Below are 14,951 nucleotides of genomic sequence, written 5' to 3'. Positions count from 1 at the left end.
GAGATACTACCTCATACTCACTAGGATGACTATTATCAGAAAAATAGACAATAACAAGTGTTGGTGAGGATGTGGAGAAATTGAAGCCCTAGTGCACTGCTAGTGGGAACATAAAATGGTGCAACTGCTATGGAAAACAGTTTGGTGGTTTCAAAAGTTAGATATAGAATTACCATGTAACCCAGCAATTCCACTCTTAGGTATTTACCCAAGGAACTTGAAAGCAAGGACTTAGACAGAGATGTGTTCATTCACCAATGTTCATTACAAGACTATTCAAAATAGCCAAAATGTAGACACAACCCATCTGTCCATCAACAGATGAATGGATAAATAAAATGTGGTATATTCATACAATGGAATATCATTCAGCCGTAAAGAGAAATGAAGTTCGGATACATGCTAGAGTGTGGACAAACCTTGAAAATACTATGCTGAGTGAAACAAATCAGATACAAAAAGACAATTATTGTACGTTCCCACTTGGATGAAATATCTAGAATAGGCAAATACAGGCGAAAGTACGTTAGTGATTACCAGAGACTGGGAGGAGGGGGAATGAGAGTTATTGCCAAAGGGCACTGAGTTTCTGTTTGAGGTGATGTAAAACTTCAAAAATGGATAGTGGTGATGGTAGCACAACATAGATGTAATGAATGTCACTGAATTGTACAGTTAAAAATGGTTAAAATGGCCAAAAAAAAAAAAAGGTTAAGATCAGACTGCCTATCAGAAGTAATTGGGTGGTTTGTGTTAATAGCACAGATTCCAGAGCCCCAACCCAGGAGGTTCTGGTTCAGTAGGTCTGGGGTGGGACCCAGAAACCTGCATTTTATTATAAAGCACCCCAGGTGTCTCATGCCATGAGGCCTATGCAGTGACATTCACTAGGAGGACATGTTACCAGATGGCTCCTTTAGGTCTTCCCAGGTACAGCAGTCCAAGCCTGAGAACAGTCACCCATGGAAAGCCATCTAGACAGGTGAACCTAAACATTAAACCCAACCAGCCAAGGCTGGGTGGTTAGTGATGGGAGCTCCACATGGGGCTGCTGATGTTTTGATAGTAGCAAGTGGGCCTCTCCCCTATTCCACCCACAACGCACCACTTCCTCCCCCTCCTCTGCCATCTCCACCCAACGACAACGCAAGCATGCATAAATAAACCTTGTAAAGCAAGGAAAGCTCTGCATGAAGCCTTCTTGGCTTTGGGAGAATTCAGTCCAATTTGCCACCAATATCAAGGCTTGCTTTTGATTATGTTGATGATAAAGACTGTAAACAAACAGTTTTCTCTAGTAATTAATTCCCTTCGAAGTACTCCAAGGATCTTTAATTACGCAGTTTGAAAAGCAGCAGTTAACCTGATTGGGCTGATGGGCCTGCGCACTCCTCCCTCTGCCCACCTGAACGAAATATTTTCTTGTTTTCCTTGCTTCACACACCTAAGATGGGCCTGCAGTAAATCCTGTCAACTAAATGCCTGATAAAAGTGCTCTGATGTCAGGTATAAAGAATGCCACCTACAGCTTAATGTCTGGAAAAAAAATTCTGAGCGTTGCCGACAATGAAGGTTTTTGTCTTCTTAATGCCCTGTATGCAATCGAGTGGAAATGCTACTTCCATCTGTAATCTACAAATGAAATTAAAGTTGTTGAAAGACACAGGGTAAACCAGAAGCCTTTGTTTCTTTGTGGGACAGGAAAAATTTAAACCACTAAATGTTTTAGCAGATTTACTAAATTTCCAATTAAATCATGACATCTATGATTGGAGTGCTCTGAGAGGTCTCTTTTCATTCTGTCTCTGTCTCTCATTCTCTCCACAAACATACTGTGTAAGCAAGCCAAACTCCTATGCACCCCAACATATATATAGCCTCACGCTATTTGACCTGTGAGGAAGTTAGGGTGCAGAGACGGGTGTATAAGATTGACAATGAATAATGTGGGCTCAGCAGGTCTTGGGCAGGGCCTAGGCCAGCTTTCGGGAGACTACAATTTGTCCCACGTGGAGGGTTCCTAGGCCCCCAGCCAGTTGAGGCAGCCTGGCTGGAGTGGTAAGGCCCTGGGAGCCCGGGCTGGGTAGGAAGTCCAATCTGCTATACAAGAGCACCCTCTGCCAGTTGGCACGGAGGGCTGGCTAGAGGGGCCTGTGGCCCAGAGTCGGGAAGGGCACGGGACCCTGCATACAAAGCCAGTGGGGCTGGGGACCAGGCAGGAGCGAGATTCTACCTGCAACAAAGAGAGCGAACACTTACCTCCGGAACAATAGCCAGTGCAGGCAGGGGCGATGCTGATTTTCCAAGGGCTCTCTACTTTAATCCTCCCCACCAAATCCAGCCACTAGGAGCCTGAATGGTCCTCCAGACCCCCATTCAGTAGAAAATGACGGGTGATTTTTGCCCTTGTCTCCTGAGATCTCCGGTGAGCACCACTGCTATGGCTGACATGTGTTTGTAAAGATAAAGCACCAGGCTACTTTGGGGCCCTCCCAGGCTATTACAAAGAGCAAGTGGTGCCAACTTGGGCTCTGCATGGCTTTTTAGAATTGAGCTGTTACAGTTTTTTTTTTTTTTAAATACTCACCTCTTTCCGAAAAGGATTTGAAGTAACTTACAATAAAAGGCAAACACAATAAGGTCATTCAACTAAAACTAGAAAAAAGCAAAGCCATGGAAAGGAGGAAGAAGCAAGCACTGATAATGAGATGTGACATAGTTACGGTGATTTAGCATTAGATTAGACACTGAGCTTCCTGGCAGCCAGGGCAAAAAAGAATACCCAATTAGATAGTCCATACAGCCTACTAGAAGGAAGCAGAAGAGTTCTCCGACAGGGATATGCTTTTGCCTAATATTGTTTCTTTTAGGATATTTTGTATACAGAATTCTGAAAACATCATAAAACGTATTTGACAGTCTTTTTATGTAGCAAATACAGAAGATATTCTGATATAGTTATTTCTATAATCCTTGGCACTTGCTAAGGGCATAACATCAAATCACAACAATGGTAAATCTTAATGGAAGATAATAACCTGGGGATCGGGTGGGGAGCAGCTAGATGAATGTGATTCAGATTTCACTGTGTGGGTGTTTCATTTGTTCACTGATGTATTAGACATTTATCAAGAGCCTGGTAAATGTCAAGTTCTGGGTATGGAGGAAGGAACAGTGAACAAGACAAGCAAAGACCTGATCTTGATACTAAGAAAGAATTTAGCACCACCAGTGCGGCAGGTGTATAGCAGACAAGCATCCTGTGACTTAGTTGCCAAATAAGGACAGGTGGAGCCGAGAAGATGGTTTCAGATGTAAGTCTCAAATACCCCAACTCAAACTACCTGACACAATAAAGCAGTGTGGTTGGGTTGATTCAGCAGCTCAGCAATGCTTTCTCTATGCTCTGCCGCCCTCACTATTGGCTTGATCCTTGAGCTAGTAGCTATGTGGCCACAGCAGGTCCAGGAATCACAGAGACAAGGACAACCTTCAGAACAGGGCAAGAGACCATTTCCTCCTGTGGCTTCTTTTAGGATGGAGGAAAAAATTTCCAGCCTCTGTCTCTGCCCCATCCAGAAGACTTCCCTTTTTTGTCTCATTGGCCATAATTGGCCTGTGTTTATTCTAGAACCAGTCCTGGTAAGTTGTAAAGCATTGCCCTTAGGCCCCTAGGAGGAGGAAGGGTGAAGAATGAATTGGCGGGTCCCTTGCATCCCATCTCCCCATGAGTAGTTAACTTTCCTGCAATGTGCATTGCAGTATCCAGCCTCTCTGCAGCGCTGGGAAAGCCAGAGCACCGTGGGAGCCATCCGGCCAGTGGCAGTGCAGCCACGCATCCTTGCACACAGTGTCATGTGTGAGGCTGCTGGGTCTGCCGCGGTGGTGGCAGCAGCCATGACCTGCTCCACCACCTGGTAACAGTCAAGGACTGCTTTGGCCAGGATAGCACACAAACTGACTTCAGTACCTGCAGAGCTCAACCCGAAGGCTGTGTAACTTCCTCTGTGTTTTTCATAAAACACAGAGAAATACACTGTTTAAGAACAGGGGAAGGAAGGGAAAACAGGTTTGAAGAGCAACTCTGCCTAGTCCTATGATATGTGTATAATAATAGCAGTGGATTTTGAATAACCACTTACTGTAACCCCAAAACCCATTGCCGTTGAGTAGATTCTGACTCATAGTGGCCCTATGGGGCAGAGTAGAACTGCCCCACAGAGTTTCCAGGGAGCGTCTGCTGGATTCGAACTGCGAGGCTTTTGGTTAGCAGCCACTTACTACAGGGTCACTATACTGATGGCATAGCTTCCAGCATCACAGCAACACACAAGCCCCCACAGAAGTCCAAGCTGCACTGAATGCATTGGTGAAAAACAAGGCCCTGGGAATTGATGGAATACCAATTGAAGTGTTTCAACAAATGGATGCAGCACTGGAAGTGCTCACTTGTCTGTGCCAAGAAATTTGGAAGACGGCTACCTGACCAACCAACTGGAAGAGATGCATATTTATCCCTATTCCCAAGACAGGTGATCCAACCAAATGTGGAAATTATATAACAATATCATTAATGTCACATGCAAGCAAAATTTTGCTGAAGATCATTCAGAAGCGGCTGCAGCAGTGTATTGACAGAGAACTGCCAGAAATTCAAGCCTCATGTAGAAGAGGACATGGAACCAAGGATATCATTGCTGATGTCAGATGGATCCTGGCTGAAAGCAGAGCATACCAGAAGGATGTTTACCTGTGTTTTATTGACTATACTAAGGCATTTGACTGTGTGGATCATAACAAATTATGGGTAACGTTGCAAAGAATGAGAATTACGATATACTTTTTTGTGCTCATGAGGAATCTGTACCTAGATCAAGAGGCAGCTGTTTAAATAGAACAAGGGGATACTGCATTGTTTAAAGTCAGGAAAGGTGTGCATCAGGGTTGTATCCTTTCACCATCCCTATTCAATCGGTATGCTGAGCAAAAAATCCAAGACGTTGAACTATATGAAGAAAAATGGGGCATCGGGGTTAGAGGAAGACTCATTAACAGCCTGTTTATGCAGATGACACAGCCTTGCTTGCTGAAAGTGAAGAGGACTTGAAGCACTTACTGATGAGGATCAAAGGCCACAGCCTTTAATACGGATTACACCTCAACATAAAAGAAAAATCTTCACAACTGGACCAACAAGCAACATCATGATAAACGGAGAAACGACTGAGGTTGTCAAGGATTTCATTTTACTTGGATCCTCAATCAACACCCATGGAAGCAGCAGTCCAGAAATCAAAAGATGCATTGCACTGGGCAAATCTGCTCCAAAAGACCTCTTTAAAGTGTTAAAAAGCAAAGATGTCACCTTGAGGACTAAGGAGCCCCTGACCCAAGCCATGGTGTTTTCAGTTGCCTCATATGCATGTGAAAGCTGGACAATGAATAAAGAAGACTGAAGAAGAACTGATGCCTTTGAATTGTGGTGTTGGTGAAGAATATTGAATATACCGTTGAGTGCCAGAAGGACAAACAAATCTGTCTTGGAAGAAGTACAACCAGAATGCTCCTTAGAAGCAAAGATGGTGAGACTATGTCTCACATACTCTGGACATATTATCAAGAGTAATCAGTCCCTGGAGAAGGACATCATGCTTGGTAAAGTAAAGGGTCAGAGAAAAAGAGGAAGACCTTCAAGGAGATGGACTGACACGGTGGCTGCAACAATGGGCTCAAGGATAGTAACAATTGTGAGGATGGCACAGGAACAGACAGTGTTTTGTTCTGTTATGCATAGGGTCAGTATGAGCTAGAACTGACTCCATGGCAGTAGGTATAGGCCAACTTCTACCACCTGTCAGTTTATCTTACTGTTGTGGCTTGCATGTTGCTGGGATGCTGGAATCTGTTCCGCCATCCAGCAGGGTCACCCATGGTGGACAGGATTCAGCAGAGCTTCCAGACTAAGACACACTAGGAAGAAAGGCCTGGTGCCCTACTTCTGAATATTACCCAATGAAAACCTTAGGAATCACAACAGAATAGGAGGGATCAATTGTTGGGGGACGACATCATGTTTGCTGAAGTAGAGGGACAACAAGGGGAAGGGAGACCCTGGGTGATATGGACTGGAACAATAGCCACCTCGATGGACTCAAACACGCTAGTGATTGTAAGGATGACATAGGACTGAGCAATGTTTTGTTCTATTATACATAAGGTCACCATGAGTTGGAGTTGACTTGATGGCACATATCTACCTATCTGCTTGTCTACCTATCTATCATGTCGGCCAGTTTACATTTGTTACATCATTTACTTCTTTTAAACCCCTATGAAGTAAATACTATTGCCCGCATTTTACAGATGAAGAAACTGTGTCTCAGAGGTTTAGTAACTGGTCCAAGACATCCCCCCCCACCCTCAACTGGCAAATGGTAAGGGAGGATTGGATTACTAGCTCATGCTCCTAAATACATGCCACACACCAGCACCTCACCCAGGGACCAGTGCTACTGGAAAAGGGTGCTTGGGACACAAAGAGTAGATGCTCTGCAAACACATAAGCTGGAGTGGGCAGGCTGAGTGCCATCTTAATAACTAGGGAAACACAAGGTCATCTCAAGGGAGCAAACAGGTTATGTCAGTGCAACACCAAGATGTGTCGGGCAACCGACTTAGCGAATGAAGTGTTTGAAGGCTCTGTGTGGCTCACTGAGTTCCCCTGGGAAAATCTCAGTTTACAATAAAAATTCTACACTTTGTTCTGAATGTGTGCATAGGGAGCTATGTGGGATGGTTTCTGCCAGTCTCCTAAGAAAAAGAAATAGGACTGTAGTCAGAAAGCAGTACTGAGTTGGGTGTTCCTCTGGAACTTTGGGGTGCTGGGGGTATCCTGCTTCTGGTCTTGCACAGGAAAACAAGGTCAGTGCCAAGCCCTGAGGGGCCAAGGAATAGTGGGGTGACATTCTGACCACACAGACACCACCCGCATTGATTCTAAGCTGTGGAATAAAGGACAAAAGCATACTAACAATTTAGCAAAGAAACAGCATCATAACGCTGAGAGGTCCCTTTCTCTTTTTGAGCATTTAACAAATAGCATCCAGAACACACGGTGATGTTGAGAGAGACCCTGTGATAGGGACTGTCATTACTGCCAATCTAGGTTCCAAAGGGAGCCATGGAACTCTCTGCCAAGCAAACTCAGGCTTCTGTGGAGGGTATCTGCAAACACTTTGGGAAGATGTAGGAAGATGAAAGTCATTTTTTACCCCTCATCAAATTAACTATAAGTTGAAGATCAAGTCTAAGTTAGCAGGGCCTAAAAGGACACCCCACTCCCTGGCAGCAGTAAAGCGGGCCTGGTTGGTGCTCGCACAGCCCCATCCCAGCATAGGGAGGCCATTGTTCAGTACTCCAGGAGGTAGTTAGGAGACTCCAGGAACTGTGGGAATGGGGAACCACCAAGTCATCTCAAAGATCCCCTGTTCTGATTTGGGCTGAGGTATCTTAATCAGGAAAGCGGCTCTCAATACACATTTAGCATTTGGGTCCCATTTGTAGGGCTAAAAACCCTCATGGGTAACCCTGAGAACAAACATACACCCCATGCGTTCTCATCTGTCCCCTGCTACCCTAAGAGGTTCAAACTCATGAGCGTGACACACAAAGCCCTTCAGTCGATGGCCTCAGCCAATCATTTCACACTCTTTCCCTGTGACTTTAGCCCTCCCTCCTATTTATGAGGTAGAGAGACCTACTTGCTGTTTCCCAAACTCACCCCATTCCTTCAAGTCTCTGCCTCTACCAATGCTATTCTCTCTGCCTGTAGCATCCTGGCCCTTCTTCTGACTAAAATAACCTCGTTCATCCTCTGGATCTCACCTTCCGTTTCCTCTAAGTCTGGGAGGGGATAGTGTCCCTCCTCTGGGATCTCATGACATCCCATGCTCACCCCAGGACAGCATTTATCAGTTTGTATTGCAATTACCCCTTGATCCATCTGTTCCCAATACTCAATGGGAAGCTGAGCAAGGGCAGGACTCTGTCAGGTTTACCACTCAACACCCAGCTCCTGGCATAGGCCAACCAAATATTAGTTTGTTGACAAAAACAAAAGGATGTTGAGCAAATGTTTGTTCAGTAAATATATAAATAAAAACATATACATAATTCAAGTCCCACCTCACAACTCTCAGTTTGTCATACTGTGGTGACTTGCATGTTGCTATGATGGTGGAAGCTATGCCACCAGTATTTCAATACTAGCAGGGTCACCCATGGTGGACAGGTTTCAGTGGAGCTTCCAGACTAAGACAGACTAGGAAGAAAAGCTTAGCAATCTACTTCCAGAAATTTACCAATGCAAACCTTATGGATCACAATAGAACACTGTCTGTCTTGCTTGCTTCGGACACATCATCAGAAGGGATCAATCACTGGAGGAAGACATCCTTTTTCGTGAAGTAGAGGGCCACCGAGGGCAAGGGAGACACTAGGTGAGATGGATTGGCACAATATTCATCACAACGGACTTGAATAAGCTCGCAACTGTGAGGATGATGCAGGACAGGGCATTGTTTCATTTTGTTCATAACGTCACCATGAGTCAGAGTCAACTTGATGGTAGTTACCTACCTACCTACCTATCATCTATCTATCTATATTCAAGATATATAATTAAGTTTTAAAAGGGTAACATAGACTCTATTGACATGTAATTATGGGAGTGACTATATGACATGAATTATAATTCAGAGGAGAGGTTGAGGACTTTGGGATAAATTTATAGAAGCTTGACCTTAGGTGAGAAACCTTTAGGTACCTGATGAAGTGGTTAAGAACAGGAGGTTCTGACAAAGGGTTCCAAGGGAGGGTGAGTAGAGTTAGACTGGCCTGAGTGGAGAGTTCATCTCAGAGAGTGAGGGGAATACAGTGGAAAGGTTGGGTTTGAAGGACTTACTTGGATACCTGGCCAAGAACTTTGGGCTTTATCTTATAGGCGGAGATTTGGAAAGTGTGACATCATGAAAATGGCCTGTGAGGAGGATGAGTTTGGTGTCAGGCAGAATCAATCAGAGGTGGGAGGCTGGTTGAGAGCTGCAGCACTTGTAGCAGAAGGAGCCTAGATGAGGTGATAATAATAAAAATGATAATAGCATTGCTGTTGTTACGTGCTGTTGGTTCCAACTCATAGTGACCCTATATACAACAAAACGAAACACTGCCCTGTTCTGCACCATCCTTATGATCATTGTTATGCTTGAGCCCATTGTTGTAGCCACTGTGTCAGTCCATCTCGTTGAGTGTCTTCCTCTTTTTCCCTGACCCTCTATCCTACCAAGGATGACATCCTTCTCTAGGGAGTGGCCCCTCCTGATAACATGTCCAAAGTATGTGAAACGAAGTCTTGCCTTTCTCGCTTCTAAGAAGCACTCTACCTGTACTGCTTCCAAGACAGATTTGTTGGTTCTTCTGGCAGTCCATGGTATATTCAATATTCTTTGCCAACACCATAATTCAAATGCATCAATTCTTCTCTGGTCTTCCTTATTCATTGTCCAGCTTCCACATGCATATGAGGCAGTTAAAAACACCATGGCTTGGGTCAGGCGCACCTTAGTCCTGAAAATGATATGTTTGCTTTTAACACTTTAAGGAGGTCTTTTGCAGCAGATTTGCCCAATGAAATGTGTTATTTGATATCCTGACTACTACTTCCATGGGCATTGATTGTGGATCCAAGTAAAATGAAATCCTCGACAACTTCAATCTTTTCTCCATTTATCATAGTGTTGCTTATTGGCCCAGTTTTGAGGATTTTTGTTTTATGTTGAGGTGTAATCCGTACTAATGGCTGTGGTCTTTGATCTTCATCAGCAAATGCTTCATATCCTCTTTCAGCAAGCAAGGTTGTGTCATCTGCATAAGGCAGGTTGTTAGTGAGTCTTCCTCCAATCTTGATGCCCTGTTCTTCATATAGTCCAGCGTCTCAGATTATTTGCTCGGCATGCAGATTGAATAGGTATGGTGAAAGGATACAATCCTGATGCACACCTTTCCTGACTTTAAACCATGCAATATCCCCTAGTTCTGTTTGAATGACTGCCTCTTGATCTGTGTACAGGTTCCTCATGAGCACAATTAAGTGTTCTGGAATTCCCATTCTTCACCATATTTTCCATAATTTGTTACGATCCACACAGTCAAATGCCTTTGCATAATCAATAAAACACAGGTAAACATTTTTCTGGTATATTCTCTGCTTTCAGCCAGGATCCATCTGACATCAGCAATTATATCCCTTCTGAATCTGGCTTGAATTTCTGCAGTTTTCTGTTGATGTACTGCTGCAGCCACTTTTGAATGATTTTCAGCAAAATTTTACTTGCGTGTTTTTTTAATGATATTGTTCGATAATTTTCGTATTCAGTGGGATCACCTTTCTTGGGAATAGGCATAAATATAGATCTCTTCCTGTTGGTTGGCCAGGTCGCTGTCTTCCAAATTTCTTGCCATAGACAAGTGAGTACTTCCAGCACTGTATCCATTTGTTGAAACATCTCAATTGGTATTCCATCAATTCCTGGAGCCTTGTTTCTCGCCAGTGCCTTCAGTGCAGCTTTCTTCCTTCAGTACCATTGGTTCCTGCTCATATGGTACTCCCTGAAATGGTTGAACATTGACCAATTCTTTTTGTTATAGTCACTCTGTGTATTCCTTCCATCTTCTTTTGATGCTTCCTGCGTCATTTAATATTTTCCCCATAGAATCCTTCAATATTGCAACTCATCTATGGCAAGAAATTTGGAAGACAGCGACCTGGCCAACCAACAGGAAGAGATCTATATTTATGCCTATTCCCAAGAAAGGTGATCCCACTGAATATGAAAGTTATCGAACCATATCATTAATATCACACACTTCAATTTTCTCTTTAGTTCTTTCAGCTCGAGAAATGCTGAGCGTGTTCTTCCCTTTTCGTTTTCCATCTCCAGGTCTTTCCACATGTCATTATAATACTTTACTTTGTCTTCTTGAATCTCCCTTTGAAATCTTCTGTTCAACTCTTTTACTTCATCATTTCTTCCTTTTGCTTTAGCTACTTGATGTTCAAGAGCAAGTTTCAGAGTCTCTTCTGACATCCATGTTGGTCTTTTCTTTCTTTCCTGTCTTTTTAATGACCTCTTGCTTTCTTTGGTCATTAGTGGTCAGTGCATCAAATCTGTTCTTGAGATGGTCTCTCGATTCACATGGGATATACTCAAATTTGTTCATACAAGCAAATTTGTCTTGGAAGAAGTACAACCAGAATGCTCCTTAGAAGCAAGGATTATGATACTACGTCTCACATACTTTGGACATATTGTCAGGAGGGATCAGTCCCTGGAGAAGGACATCATGCTTGGTAAAGTAGAGGGTTAGTGAAAAAGAGGAAGACCCTTGATAAGATGGATTGACACAGTGGCTGCAATAATGGGCTTAAGCATAACAATGATTGTGAGGATGATGCAGGACTGGGCAGTGTTTTGTTCTGTTGCACATAGGGTTGCTATGAGTCAGAACCGACTGGATGGCACCTAAGGAGAGCAACAACAACAACATACTCAAGGTTGTACTTTGGCTTTTATTGACTTTTTCTAACTTCCTCAGTTTTAACTTGAACTTGCATATGAGCAATTAAAGGTCTGTTCCAAAGTTGGCCCTGCTCTTGTTCTGACTGATGATTATTGAGCTTTTAAAAAAGGTATCTGCAATGAAGAAGTTGTTGGTTTTGCAAAATTCTATCATGTGATTTCCAGCATCCTTTCTGTCACCAAGGCCATATTTTCGAACTACTAATCCTTCTTCTTTGTTTCCAACTTTTGCATTCCAATCTCCGGTAATTATCAATGCATCCTGATTGCATGTTTGATCAATTTCAGACTGCAGAAGTTGGTAAAAATCTTCAATTTCTTCATCTTTGGCTTTAGTGGTTGATGTGTGAATTTGAATAATAGTCATATTAACTGGTCTTCCTTGTAGGTGTATGGATATCATCCTATCACTGACAGCACTGTACTTCAGGATAGATCTTGAAATGTTCTTTTTGACAATGAATGCAATGCCATTCCTCTTCAAGTTGTCTTTCCCAGCGTAGTAGACCATATGATTATCCAATTCAAAATGTCCAATACAAGCCATTTCTGCTCACTAATGCCTAAGACATCAATGTTTATGCTTTCCATTTCATTTTTGACAACTTCCAGTTTTCCTAAATTCATATTTTGTACATTCTGCGTTCTGATTATTAATGAATGTTTGCAGCTGTTTCTTCTCATTTTGAGACGTGCCACATATGTAAATGAAGGTCCCCAAAGCTTCATTCCATCTGTGTTACTAAGGTCAACTCTACTTTGAGGAGGCAGCTCTTCCCCAGTTATCCTTTGAGTGCCTTCCAACCTGAGGGGCTCATCTTCCAGCACTATATCAAACAGTTTTCTGCTGCTATTCATAAAGTTTTCACTGGCTAAATCTTTTCAGAAATAGACTGCTGGGCCCTTCTTCCTACTCTGTCTTAATCTGGAAGCTCAGCTGAAACCTGTCTGCCATGGGTGACCCTTTTGGTATTTGAATACTGGTGGCATAGCTTCCAGCATCACAGCAATGCGCAAGCCCCCATAGTACAACAAACTGACAGACACGCACCTGACGTGTAGTAGATACTAAAAAAAAAAAAAAAAAAAAAAACCTGTTAAATAAATATATAAATGAAAAGATTAAAACAGTAAATGTCTGTGTCAAAGGTCATAAGTAACTCAAAAAGTTTTAGAGCAGTTGACTCTACTTCCACTCAAGGCACAATGGGATTGGAAGTTACACAAGTGACATCAGAGAACTGTGCTCTGTGTAGCTATCAGGACTCAGTCCTGGTCTCAGTTGGACATCTGACTTTCCATCATAAATTGTAGGAGGCTTTGGAAGGGTTCTTTGCAGGATAATCTCGGCTTATTGCCCCATCCACTTCCTGTCTCTTCTGTAAACTATGGTCCCAGTTCTGTGGTTGTTAAGTGGTCCTCCAGCTTCTGAAAGCCTTGGAACAGTGTATGCCTTGCAGTCTCTATCTACATAACCACTTGGGTCACTTGATTTTGTGTTCCCAGAATTTCTTCTTTTAAGCTGTTCTTCTCCTGGAGCACAAGGAGTTTTGTCCCAGTGCTGACACCAGTGCAGCATTTCCTACTCTGCCTTTAAATGGCATCCCAGGATGTACTTATTATACTCATGTCCATGTTGTCCTAGGACGGCTTCTCAAATGACAGTGGGAAAGAGAAAGATGCTCTGACTTCTGTTTCATGTTTCTTCTCTATTTGTGGCCCCCAAGCCTTGCTCTTTCTGGAAGAATGCTGATTCCATCAGATCATGCATGCAGACCCAATTCCTGCAGGCCGACCATGACCAGTCACATCTTTAGCCCATTCCATTGATGCTATAATAGATTCCCTTCTCAGTTCTGGTCTTCACAGCAAGGGAGGCCTGCCAGCTTTTGCATCGTTAGTGGCTAAAACAGGCTACTTTTTGCTCTTCTGCTCCATGTTCTAATCAATGTACTGATCACTGTGTTCTAGATGTCATGTAAACAGATGGAATTGCATCAACTTTTGCTAATTCCTCTGTCATTTGGGTAAAAATAAAAGAATTCTTATCCTTCTTTATTTTGTGTTGACCTCAGTACCGATAAACCCTTGTTGGAACAATCTTGCCTTACCAATTTGTCCATTTCTGAATGTGCACTTAATTTTGGTTCTATTTTTGGTTTATTTTAATTATTTGTTCTTGTGTACGGTTTGTAAATTTTTTTTTAAATAAAGCATGTTTTCATTTCCGTAATTGTTTGAATTGTGGCAGATATGGTGTACTGATGTTCAACATTTAATCCAGTTACCCTCTAAAATGCCTTCTGTACTGTGGAGGTTGGAAAATTAAAATATTTCCCAGACACCCTTGCAGCTAGGGTTCCAAATGTGAATGAGGTTCAGCCATTCAGATGTACTCCCATGAGATTTGGAAGGCGGCAGTGAGACATATCCTACATTTCTGTTCTTCTTGCTGGCAAGCACAGTCAGGGACATTTAGTTTCCTGTATGTGTTGACAGGCAGTGGTGGGGTCAGCCATTTCATTGGCGTGGATTCTAGTGACACTGGGTGGTTCTAGGTGTAGCAGTTGCAATGACTTTCCAGCCACGGTGGCTTCCTGATAGTAGCAGTAGTGTCATGGTTCTTGAGTTGGAAGCTGGAGCAATAGCTTCCCTTTCAGCAAGCAGCTTTCTGGTAGTAGAAGGCTGCAGTTCTCTTGTTGGCCAGGCTCTGCAGTACAGTTTTGAGAGTCATCCTGGAAAGGTTAAACCTAGAGCCTATTTCTTCAGCCCTCCTGATGATTCTATAAGCCATTTAATTCCTTATAAGTCCCTTTCTGCTTCAACTAGCTAGAATGGATTCTCTTCTGTGTAAGAGAACCTTCACTGATACACCATGGGAGTTGTTATTTAAATATAACTAGTAGTTATTTAAATACAACTTTTGACTGGAAAGACTTTACTACAAGAGAAGCAGCTATCTGAGAAAAGGGGCAAGATGTAAATTTTTTATCAGCAGTTGCAGCTATGTAGAAGCCAAATCACAGCTCTTGCCATTTTGGGTATATATAGAACTTTCCATGACAGTACTTCCAATTGGACAGGTGGAAGGGAGGCAGAGCTCTGGAGGCTCTAACTTTCACATTGAACTTAAACCCATCCAAGAACTCAACCCTAAACTCATTAATCATTGAAGTCAAATTCTTCTGCCATAAACTTTGTAATAACGAATGGTGTCTCTCCTCTCTCCATGTCTTCTCTGTTCTCGCTTTCCTTCCTCCTCCTCCTGTAGGACCCTTTACCATCAACACCTATTCCCACCACACACACACACAC

The sequence above is a fragment of the Elephas maximus genome, chromosome 10 (assembly GCF_024166365.1).
Source record: "Elephas maximus indicus isolate mEleMax1 chromosome 10, mEleMax1 primary haplotype, whole genome shotgun sequence".
NCBI classification, from domain to species: domain Eukaryota; kingdom Metazoa; phylum Chordata; class Mammalia; order Proboscidea; family Elephantidae; genus Elephas; species Elephas maximus.
Note: the sequence above shows the minus strand (reverse complement) of the source record.